Source organism: Lonchura striata, chromosome 13 (genome assembly GCF_050655825.1).
Source record: "Lonchura striata isolate lonStrDom1 chromosome 13, ASM5065582v1, whole genome shotgun sequence".
NCBI classification, from domain to species: domain Eukaryota; kingdom Metazoa; phylum Chordata; class Aves; order Passeriformes; family Estrildidae; genus Lonchura; species Lonchura striata.
This window is the reverse complement of record NC_140715.1, coordinates 13,986,075-13,996,713: the sequence shown is the minus strand read 5'-3', so window position 1 is coordinate 13,996,713 and position 10,639 is coordinate 13,986,075. Positions and strand designations below refer to the sequence as shown.

General features: G+C 43.5%; 1 pseudogene; it reads right to left on the bottom strand.

The window, feature by feature from the left end:
• Positions 1-8,990: 8,990 nt before the first annotated feature.
• On the bottom strand, positions 8,991-10,212 carry LOC110482727 (E3 ubiquitin-protein ligase makorin-2 pseudogene; annotated as a pseudogene).
• Positions 10,213-10,639: the final 427 nt, after the last annotated feature.

Here is a 10,639-nt window from a genome sequence, read left to right as displayed (position 1 = left end):
CCCATTTCGCTGTCTAATCACCCTTTTTGTGAAAAAAATGTGTTCAACATGGATTGCTAGGGGAATATGAGTCAGAATATAATACTCCTGCTGGTGAAAGAAGCCCCATAGTAATGAATACAGGCTAGTTAGTACACGCTCTCAGCTATTAATGAAATAGTTTTCCAGGGAAATCAGAAGAAGCAGAACCAGTAAGAGTACAGCTGAAGCCTGACTGGTAAAGCAGAAACAATATACTCAAAAATTAGGAGATATAAAAGGGTTAGAATAATTAATAGCTAAATTTGTGAAGAAATTCCTCTTACTGTTCAACCTAAACCTCCCCTGGGACAGCTTAAGACTAAATCCTCTCATTGTGTTGCTGGTTATGTCACTGTAATACCTATATATAATATATATAAATTTGTGTATATATCATATATATAATACATGTATAATATATATATATAAAGTATATATAATGTTTAAAATAAATTGGAAAAGTTAATGAAAATTATTGATTAGGAAGGTTTCGTAATTTCCAAGCGTTACCTGGGTATACACCCTCCTGTCAAGGACTTGCAGAGATAAGGTCACCCCCAAGCCTCCTTTGCTCTGGACTAAACACACCCAGCTCCCTCAGTTGCTCCTGGACTTGTACTCCAGACCCTTCCTCAGCTCTGTTCCCTTCTCCAGACACGCTCCAGCCCCTCAATGTCCTTCCTGAAGTCAGTCCATTGCAGTCAGCGGTGGAGTCAGTCAGGCCAGCAGGAGCTCATCCTTCCCCTGTACTCAGCACTGGTGAGGCCACACCTCAAGTGCTGTGTCCAGTTCTGGGCCCTCAGTTTGGGAAGGACGCTGAGACCCTTGAGGAGCAGCGAGGGATGATCAGGGGCTTGGAACAAACACACACCCTGTGAGGAACAGCTGAGGGAGCTGGGGGTGTTCAGCCTGGAGAAAAGGAGACTCAGGGGTGACCTCATCACTCTCTACAGCTCCTGAAAGGTGGCTGTGCTCAGGTGGGGTTGGTCTCTTTCTCCAGGCAGCAACAGACATAACCATAGGACACAGTCTCAAGCTGCACCAAGGGAAATACAGGTTGGATATTAGGAAAAAGTTTTTGACAGAAAGGATGATAAAGTTCTGGTATGGCCTGCCCAGGGAGGTGGTGGAGTCACCATCCCTGGATGTGTTTAAAAAGAGACTGGATGTGGCACTCAGTGCCATGGTTTAGTTGAGGTGTTGGGGCTGGGTTGGACTCAATTATATTGAAGATCTCTTCCAACCTGGTCATTCCGTGAATTCTGTGAATTCAGTGAATTCAGTGAATTCAGTGAATTCAGTCCAGCTTCCCAGTCCCAGTGATGAGGCAGATGGAGTGACAAGCAGCAATCCACCTGGAAATCCAGGGAAGCTCAGTGTTGGGTTTAAGGGGCAGCACTGTCACTGCTGTGTCATGAGAGTTGCCAGAGATCTCACTGATGGGAAACAGGGAATCACCCCAGGTACTGAAGCCACTCCAAGTATTCTCAGGACCTTTGGATCCCAGCATTTCTTTATCAGCATTTGTTCCCTTGAATTTTGAAGGTTAAAAGTTTCCCTACGTAACAAAGTAATTGTTTTCTCAGTTTTCATGAATGTTAAAACTTAGTGCTTTGCTCCTCAGGAAACAAACAGCCCTATTAGGCTCTCTACCCATAACCCTCTTCCTTTGAACCTTTTGGGAAGCATGATATCGTGCAGCTATTGCTTGAACACATTTTTCAAATTACATATTTCTGATTTTTTTCTATATCCATGTCTATTTCTGCGATTTACATCATGACTTCTAACTTTAGATGAATGTAAACCACATCTATCTCGTGACTCCTCTGATTGTGGAGGAGCAGAAAAAGGGCTCCTCTCACCAAGCCAGTCATTAATAAACCTCACAAATCAATGATACTACAGCCAGTATTCAATCTGCAAATGGTTATTTATTCTCCTGAAGTCCTGCAGTCGTTTCTGTGCTCTGTGAGTGTTTATTTGTGATAATTGGAAGCAAGCTGTCTGTTCTGCATCAAACACACCATCCAACCGCTCTACTTTTCCAAAGCTCCATACTTTTATTCAGATCAATACACAGCCAATAGAATTTTCTTGAAATTATTACCTAGCCAAATATTTTGAACAAAATGGCTGTTTGACTTTACAGGATTAATGAACAACTGAAAGTAATAATTTAAGAGAAAAACTTTTGAAGGAAAGCAGCCATGTTTCTCTCATTGTTCAGGGAGAAGTTCTGACAACGTGCATGCTGTTGATGGCATTAGAAACTCAAATTCTTTCCTAAATTTACCATTTTGACTCTTCCATGGACATTTACATGGCTTTATCTCAGAAAAAAAATTACATTAAGAACATGAAAATGTTAACTACACGGTGATAGCACTTTGAGGAGCAGGGGAAGCAGCTGTGTCCAGGTATCTGTTGTGAGCCCGAGGGAGCCCCTGCTGTGTCAGGAGCGGGAAGGGCGCTCTCTCCCCAGGACACTTCGTGCATCATTACCTCAGGAAATAAAAGGTATTGGTGGAGATTGCACAGGGATCTCCCTCTTCATTTTCCTGACAAAGTACAAGGGCCTCTTTGAAGGAGTTCAAAAGACAGGCAGGCACACAGAACTGCAGCAGGTCCGAGCCTTTACTTCTGAAGAGTTGACTTCAGAGCCTGCTTAAAAAGACGAGAAATTGTAACAGATTATTCAGCTATTGAGTAGCAGTTCATCCAGCTCCAGCTCCCCCACCTGCAAGCCTCCCGATGCTCCAGCCCTGCTCCAGTTCAGTGACCACGACATTGTCGTGTAAGTGCTGTGGGGCAGAGGTGTCCTCCCAGAGTGTGATTTGACATCTTCTCTGTGTGTCACCTCGAACAGCACCAGTTTCCAGCAGGCTTTCATGACCCCATCCCCTGAAACAAAAGCCAAATGAGATTGAGACAGTGTGGCAGCAAGGAAAAGAACACTGCCAAGGGCTTGGGGGGGATCATCTTCCCCGTGGAGTTGCAGAGCTTAAACCCCCATGGGACCTGCTGTGGCCAAGGGGGAGTGGTAGGGGATTTAGGAGTAGCCAGGGGGAGCTGCTGTCAGCTGTAGTCACCAGGGACAGTTTCCATGAATCCTTCCAAGCTACTTTAAACTTCCTGAGATTTACTCTGACACTGCACTGGGTGACTCCGGGCACTTTCTTTCCTCTGAGAGTAAAACCACGCTGAACCTGTCCCTCTTTCTATGCACACATCTGCTACAGCTCCCATGTCATCGTGCCATCCATGGGCTTGGTGCTGACAGTAACTGCACGGTGTGAGAGCAGCAGCCAAAGGACTGGAGACACAAAAGGAGCATCTGACTGTTGAAGGGTAAAAGAGCCCCTTTCCCTCAGAAGTGCTGCAATAAAAATGTTACTATTTTTGAAATGGCACCAGTGGAAAAGCAACAAAGGGATTTGTTGTATTTCTGGTGAATTCTGGTCTGTTTGGGAGCTCTTTGGAAGAATAAACATTAAGGATCTCAGAAATGTTAACATTTTCAGTGTTTCTGGTTATATGCACAGGTTTTGGGGGCTGGGTGTAACAAAACAAAACTTGGGCTGTTACTGAATTACAGCACAAAATCAACAAGAAGAGGGACTGAAAGTGTTACATTCAATTTAGACAACAAAAGATCTCTTATTGTGTTATCCAAAACAAAGCATACATTAAACCAATAGAGTTATTGCACCAATCTCTCATTTAATCTTCTAGGATCATAAACATTTCAATTTCTTTATGAGACAGTTCTAGCCACACACAGCACTTGGGATTTCTTTGTTTATAAAACAGAACCCACCTCTCTTCTTTGAAATTGCTTTGGCTCCTGAGTCACCATCCAACCAATCTTGTCCTCAGCAGGCAAACAAGCACATATTTTACAGTCAGTGAGATATTTTTCTTTCAAAAAGGCTACAGAAAACATTTTCTAGAAATTTATTTTTTTCCTAAGTAATAGAAGAGAAGCAATGATTCATATGACTTCTCTATTTTAGTTGTTTCAAAAAAACTGTTAGCAAGGCTTCATATTTTAAACGGAAATTTGATCTTTACAGTTTTCCACTAAATGAGACATAAAAGTATTATATGTTAGGTGTTGAAAATAATGAAAGCTATCAGAAGAAGCACAGTTTAAAAGCCTGTCTGTAGAGACTTTATGAAGAAGAGAAACCTAGTGATACATTTGTGTAAAATAATGAACAGTGCAGAACAGGCCAGGCAAGCGTTCCCATTTCTTCTTTATTGCTGATAAAGGAAAGGGGAGAGCTTTTGAAATTGGAAATTCTAATTTCGTTCAGATTTGGAAAGTGAATTGGAAACATAACCATTCAAAGCTCAGAGGAAGAAATACCTCCAGCTTTACTGCCAGTTGATCACAGAGCAGTATAGGATATCTGCAAGTATCCAAAGCCCACTAAAACTTCCCATGAATAATGCACCCATCTAAAAAACTGTGTCAAGATAAAAAGCCACAGGAGCTGAACAACTTCCCATCTAAAGAATAAACTCATTACTGTCTAAAAACCAGGACAAGTTCTAAACACCCTGTGCCACCCTAAGAGTGTATTAGAGAGGATTGAATACAGTGCTGGTGGCTATTGAAGGCAAAGTCTTGATGAAGTCTAACTCTTCATCGGATCCAAAATATATTTTCTTGAAGTAAACATTTCAGTCCTACTCATTTCTTTCCTCAGGAACATCAGGGATATCATGTCATTATCCCTGATTAAGCTGGAGCTCTCCCCAGCGAACCAGAAAAATGGTCTTGCCTCAAGAAAGAGATTCTGAATTTTCTCCCACAGTTTGTAAGTTGTGTTCTCTATTTTCTTGTACAAACCCCTTTGGAGCCCTGAGCATGGTCTGTCTGTGGCACACTCATGACATCTTCCTGAAATGAATCAGGATAAATCCTCCTTCCTTTTACGAGCATGTTGATGCTTTTGATCCATGTTGGGTGTTTTTTGTTGCTCCCAATGCAGTGTGTTTGCTCAGATCCCTTTACAACTTGTCAAGTACAGAAATGGGTTTCACTGAATGGGAAATCCATTCATTAATAAGGAGCTGCCCCTTATGAAGGCATAACCAGGTGGAATTAGAGTGTTCTTTGTGTTGATCCTGCTCGCTATGACAAGCCTGACTTGATCTATGTGATTTGTGAAGGAAAAGCTACCCAAAGCTCTGGCACTTGAAGGTGCAGCTCTGAGACTTTGCCAGCAGCAGCAGTGAAGCCTCCTCAACAACAGTATATGCAAATATGTGATGGGAGGCAGGTAAATGCTGCTGTTCACTTCCCACCTGAATGATTAAAAAACAGAGATATAAAGAGATTAAAAAGAATACCTGAAGATGGATATCTCCCAAACCCAGTAGAGTCACTCACTGTTCAACATCCCTGAAAATTCATAACAGTCAGGCATGATTTTTGGGGTGCCCTAAAATATTTTTAGCCCAAGAGCAGTGAACTGGATTGAGATAAACGTCTATTCCTGTCACTGTGAAACTCCATCTTCCAACACAGATGCCCCACAGCTGTCACCAAAACAGCAGGACCACAGGGTGACCACCTTATAGTGTGGGCGCCACAACTTAATTTTTTTCTCAGGAATGTAGAGCCAACAAGGAAAGGAAATCTCCAAGACATCTGGCTGACACTATCTGAAGTCTCTCTCTGCCCTGCAGTACAGACAGGAGGCCCACACATCACACAGCTGTACATTACCTGGCACAGACAGGGATTTGGTCACTGTGTAGCTGCAGCAGCAAGGACCTCTGGGAGAACAGGATAAGGTTCTCAGGAAGCCGTCTCCCAGCAGTGCTGGTCCTCACCCCTGCCCAATAAAAGCTTCCTCAAAAGGCTGACACACTTCTCACTGTGGCAGCAAAGGGCAGCAGAGTGCCAGGGGTGAAAGCAAGAGCCAACAGCTTCTCTCCTGGCACAGCACAGCTGGTTGCCACAATAATGGAAGAGCTTTACTGGGTAGGAAACAGCAGAGTCTTCTCAAAGCTGATCTCAGAATGCAAAATGAGCAGGATCCCAGGACCTGAGATCCTTTATAAATTCCACTGACTTCTGGCCCCAGAGCAGTGAGACTGCTTTTTCAATCTTGCCTCCTACAAGATAATTAAATACATATTTTTTAGAGATAGCCACCAGAACAAGCCACTCCTTGCACTCACATCTTCCCCTGGAGATGCAATGAGCAACAGGAGAGATGTGAATCATTTAGTGCTACATTGGAAAGAGCTCATATACCACTAGAGCTTTTCTGGGATATACAGAACACCTCTGAATCTCTCCAGAGTCTTGTTCATTCTGCTATGCCTTGTTCATGAAAAAAATGAAGGCTCAGGTGTGCTGTCCAGTGTCATGTCTGATGTATGTCTGGGATGCTGACAGTGTTGCACCAGAACAGTACAGTCAAAGCACAGCCAGGAGAGAAATTCTTCTTCAGTAGAAGCTGCTGGCTTACACCACACTACTGCCCTGGGACAAGTACTGGAATGCCACTCCAGCAAAGAGACATTTTGCTTGAAAACAAAAACCAGCTCCAACTGTCAAGTATAAAAGGTGCAATCCTGGTCTCAGATATTAATCTGGTTTCAAACAGAGCAAACTGAGTGGATGATCAAGTACTCTCCCACAGTGACATTCACAATTGCATCTTCTGGTGTTTTGAACAAGATAATGCCATTACTCAGCACAGTGCTGCTAATCTCGGCTCCACTCTTTCTGCTGAAGGAGAGAACATCAAAGCTTTAACATCTGCACCTCCTATCTGGTATCTCTCTACTGTCTCTCTCCTCTCCCCTCCCTGTTCCCTAGCCCATTTTGAACTGAAATCTTTTCCTTATCACATTCAGCAGTTGTATGATCATTGCAGGAATTTAAAGAACTTGGAGTTGTATCTTGGCTTGCATGACAGCATTTCTAAATGTCTGCAAGTCTCTGGCAAGCAGAGCTTGGTGCCAGGGTCTCTTTTCATGTAATACCTTTGAGTGACTTGACATATTCATCACTCTGGAGGGTCCCTGAACAGACATTCAGTAGAACAGTTTGCACAGAGAGACACAGGCAAGCTGCCTCCAACCTTCAGAGATCCACTGTCTTACAGAGGTTTTGCAGACTTTGAAATAGGATGACAGCCAGAAATGAACTCCCATACCCATGCTTCCTTCCAACAAGCAGACTTGTTCATACAATCCCCTCTGATAATATACTGTTGGAAAGTCCCAGCCAAAATAATTTCCTTGTCATACTGTAGGGATGCACCTGTTAATTAATGCCCAAAGGCATCTATCTCATATTTTTTAGCACAATGACCTGTAAATAGAAGGAATGAGCTCTATATAGCATTGTGGTAACCATAAAACTCAAGAAGTCCTAGATGTTATAAAAGGGCTATAGACATCCAAGAGAATTTATTAACCAGCAAACTGAGCTACCCCAATGCCTACAGTACAACAGAGATAGGGATTTTATAATCAAATAGGCTGGTAAGAGTGCATGCCCTTGTAACTCTGGATTGAAAACATCAAATCTGCACTGCGTTACAGTCACTGCAACAATGTTATATTAAATTCTGTTTAGGAACTTCATATGTAACTTGCTTTCATAGATCATCAGTTATCTGAAAGCAGAACTGAAGAATTTTTGCCACAGGACTGTTTTTTAAGTGGACACAGGGAAAGGTGTGCATGCAAGGGAGTTTATTAATTTATTTCTCCTAAGATGATGCAGGGTAACAGAAATATCAGAATATGTGGGAGTGTGACCAGACCTGATGAGAACTGTGAAAAAGGGGAAATATGTTCTGAGAATCAGAAAGCAGCTGCTCATTCATCTGTGGAATGGCCCCATAAAAATGCAAGGGGAATCCTTGACTTGAAACAGAACTTGAAGAGACAAAAGAGTAATGAGGGCACAAAGAGTTTCTGCCCCAGCTCTTCTGTTTGACAGGACACCCATGGAGCTGCTGCCATGACCATTAGTGCTTGTTAATGAGAAGTCCCAACAAGAGAAAAAAAAGCTGCTGAAAAATTCCAGGCACTGTCACCACTAAAAACCCTCCCACACCTTGATTCACAAATCACTACTTTTTTGAGTTTCCAGAATAAATATTTACCCCTGAGAATTCAAAATTTACTTTTCTCTGAGTATTTAGCAGCACTTTTCAATAAGATCTGCCTCCTAGATCCGCAGCTGATGGCAACACAATCGTTGTAAGATGTGTTCAAAGACAATGCTTTTTGCTGCAGCAGCACAGATGACAGGATTTACAAGCCTCTGGGTGCTGCACTTGTCCTGTGTCATAGAAGAAAGCAAGGCTCAGCAGTCTAAGATAACTCATCAGGGATTTAAAACTGGAAAAGAGAATGAACTGAAAAGAATTATACTTTCTATCCACAAGGAAATACAATGTAAATGCTGTTCTTCAAGGGAAGGTGGAAAAAGTAGCAATTAAAGGTGCCTGAACAGGAGCTACACAGGACAGTGAGGAGGAGGTGACTGCTGCACTCACAGCATGGAGAGGGAGTGAAGGAAGGTGAAGGCAGCACAAAAAATAGTCCTGAGGTTGACTCAGAGACAATTTGTGAGGTACCAGGTTCCCCAGGAAAGGCAGGTTTAGACATAATCACTGTGGCCTCCTGTCACTTGTGTCCCTCTGTCCTAGAGAACCATGGTCATGCTGTGAACATACCCAGAGCTGCACACATGAGGCAACATCCCCAAGTGGAAAAGTGAAAAACTCAGTATGACTGGTGCAACTAGTAGGGAAACTTTTGCTTCATAATTGTTTTCACCTGTGAGGGCTTGAACAATGCCGCAAATTCTGCTGCTTTCACTGGTGTAGAAACAGGCGTGGATGAGTCAGAACATGGAAATAGCTCAGCTGACAGTGAAACAAAGAGCCTGGTCTCCTGCCATAGTGTAGAGGCAGTCACTGTGTTTGGAGAAGAGTAGTTCCCAATTGTGCATTCCAGCATACAGAGCAATTGCTCAGAGAACCTAACATATTTGTCGGACCTTGTTATCTCCTTCTGCCCTTTTGTTCCCTGCAAAACTTCCTTCCAAAAACACTTTCATCCAAACTGGCGCATTCCTTTCCCTTTTTCAAAGTACTTGCAGGGCTTTTCCCCCACTCTGCTTAAACTCCTTAATCAGCTCATTTTTTTTCTGCTTTTCTACCCACTACACACTGGGAATGACAAACTTGAATATTACTCAGCACTCTGGACAGGACTTAATGATGGATTTCTTGAACTACTTGGCACATCTCCACTGCCAGATGCAGGACAAGAAGTATGTGTGGTTGCAATTGGAAAGAATGCCAAACCTCCTCTCAGAGGCTGGTGGTTTCTCACACAGCACTTCCACACAGATGCTGCACACCTTGACCTGACTGGCCTGGAAAGCAAAGGCCTTCTCCATATCAAGCTCAAATGTTGCCATGCACATAATCTTGTGAGCCTTCCTCTGTTCTTGGTTGAAAGAGTGAAGCACTTGCCACCCACATATGTCACCCATGATCTTGTGGAGGTACAGGCAGCACTCTCCCAAGTGCCACATTCCCTCCACCATGTATGGACACAGCTGCTCCCTGTCACCACAGGAGTTCTCAGTCCACTGCAAATTGCTTCCAAGTGGTAATGGGACTTCACTTCCAGATTAATATTTTGGTTGCTGCAGCACAGCACAACTCTGAGGGCATTGGACTTCTGCTGCTCTTCACTCAAGCCACACAGATTTCTGTCCCTGAGCCTCCTCTTACTCTGTGCTCCATGTGGTGGTGGGACCACACTCGGGCAGTGGGGGACTGTCAGGGATGGCACGGTGGCTGTGGCTCACCTGGGGCTGTGACCCTCATCTGATAACACCTGTACCAAGCACTGTAGGCACACTTTCCCTTCTGGTAGTACTTGAAGATGGTGGAGGATTTGCTTGTAGGCAAATTATGTGAGAGCAGAAACTTGTTTGCCTCCCAACACTCTCTCTGCACGTAGTACTTGCACATCACCTGCTCTGTGCTCATTGTGGCAGCACAATGCCTGGCCCCTGGCCATGACTTCTGGTTGTTGATCACAGAGAGTCCAGAGGACAATGGTAAGAGCAACCAGAGGTACAGCAAATGAACCCTGCAAGGAGGTACAGAAAAAAAATTCTTGATTTAGTCTGGGGGAAGTGGAAAAGATACATGATAATACCCTTTAAATAGGTAAAAGTGCAGTATAGAAGGTAATAAACTGTGTCTGCCAGGAGACAAGAAGTGATAGGTTGCAAAAGGGAGATTTACTGGTTAGAATTAAGAAGGACTCACATTAGACTGTGTGGGGAGCAGATGAAACCACCATCACAGGAGCCCTAGAAGAGGTGAGACACCCTGTGAGCAGGAATGGTTTAGCAAAAGAAGTTCCATCTCCCTCAGATTTATTTCCTGTGATCTTTTGTTATACTATGTACATTATGAAAATACTCCAGAATCTCTCCCCACTCTCTGGGACACCTGTGAGCAGTGCTTTGATATCTGTGTCTCAGACACAGGCTCTTGCCAGGCTGTTCCAGCTGCTTTGGTTGCAGTGAGATTAGCTCATGTCCTTT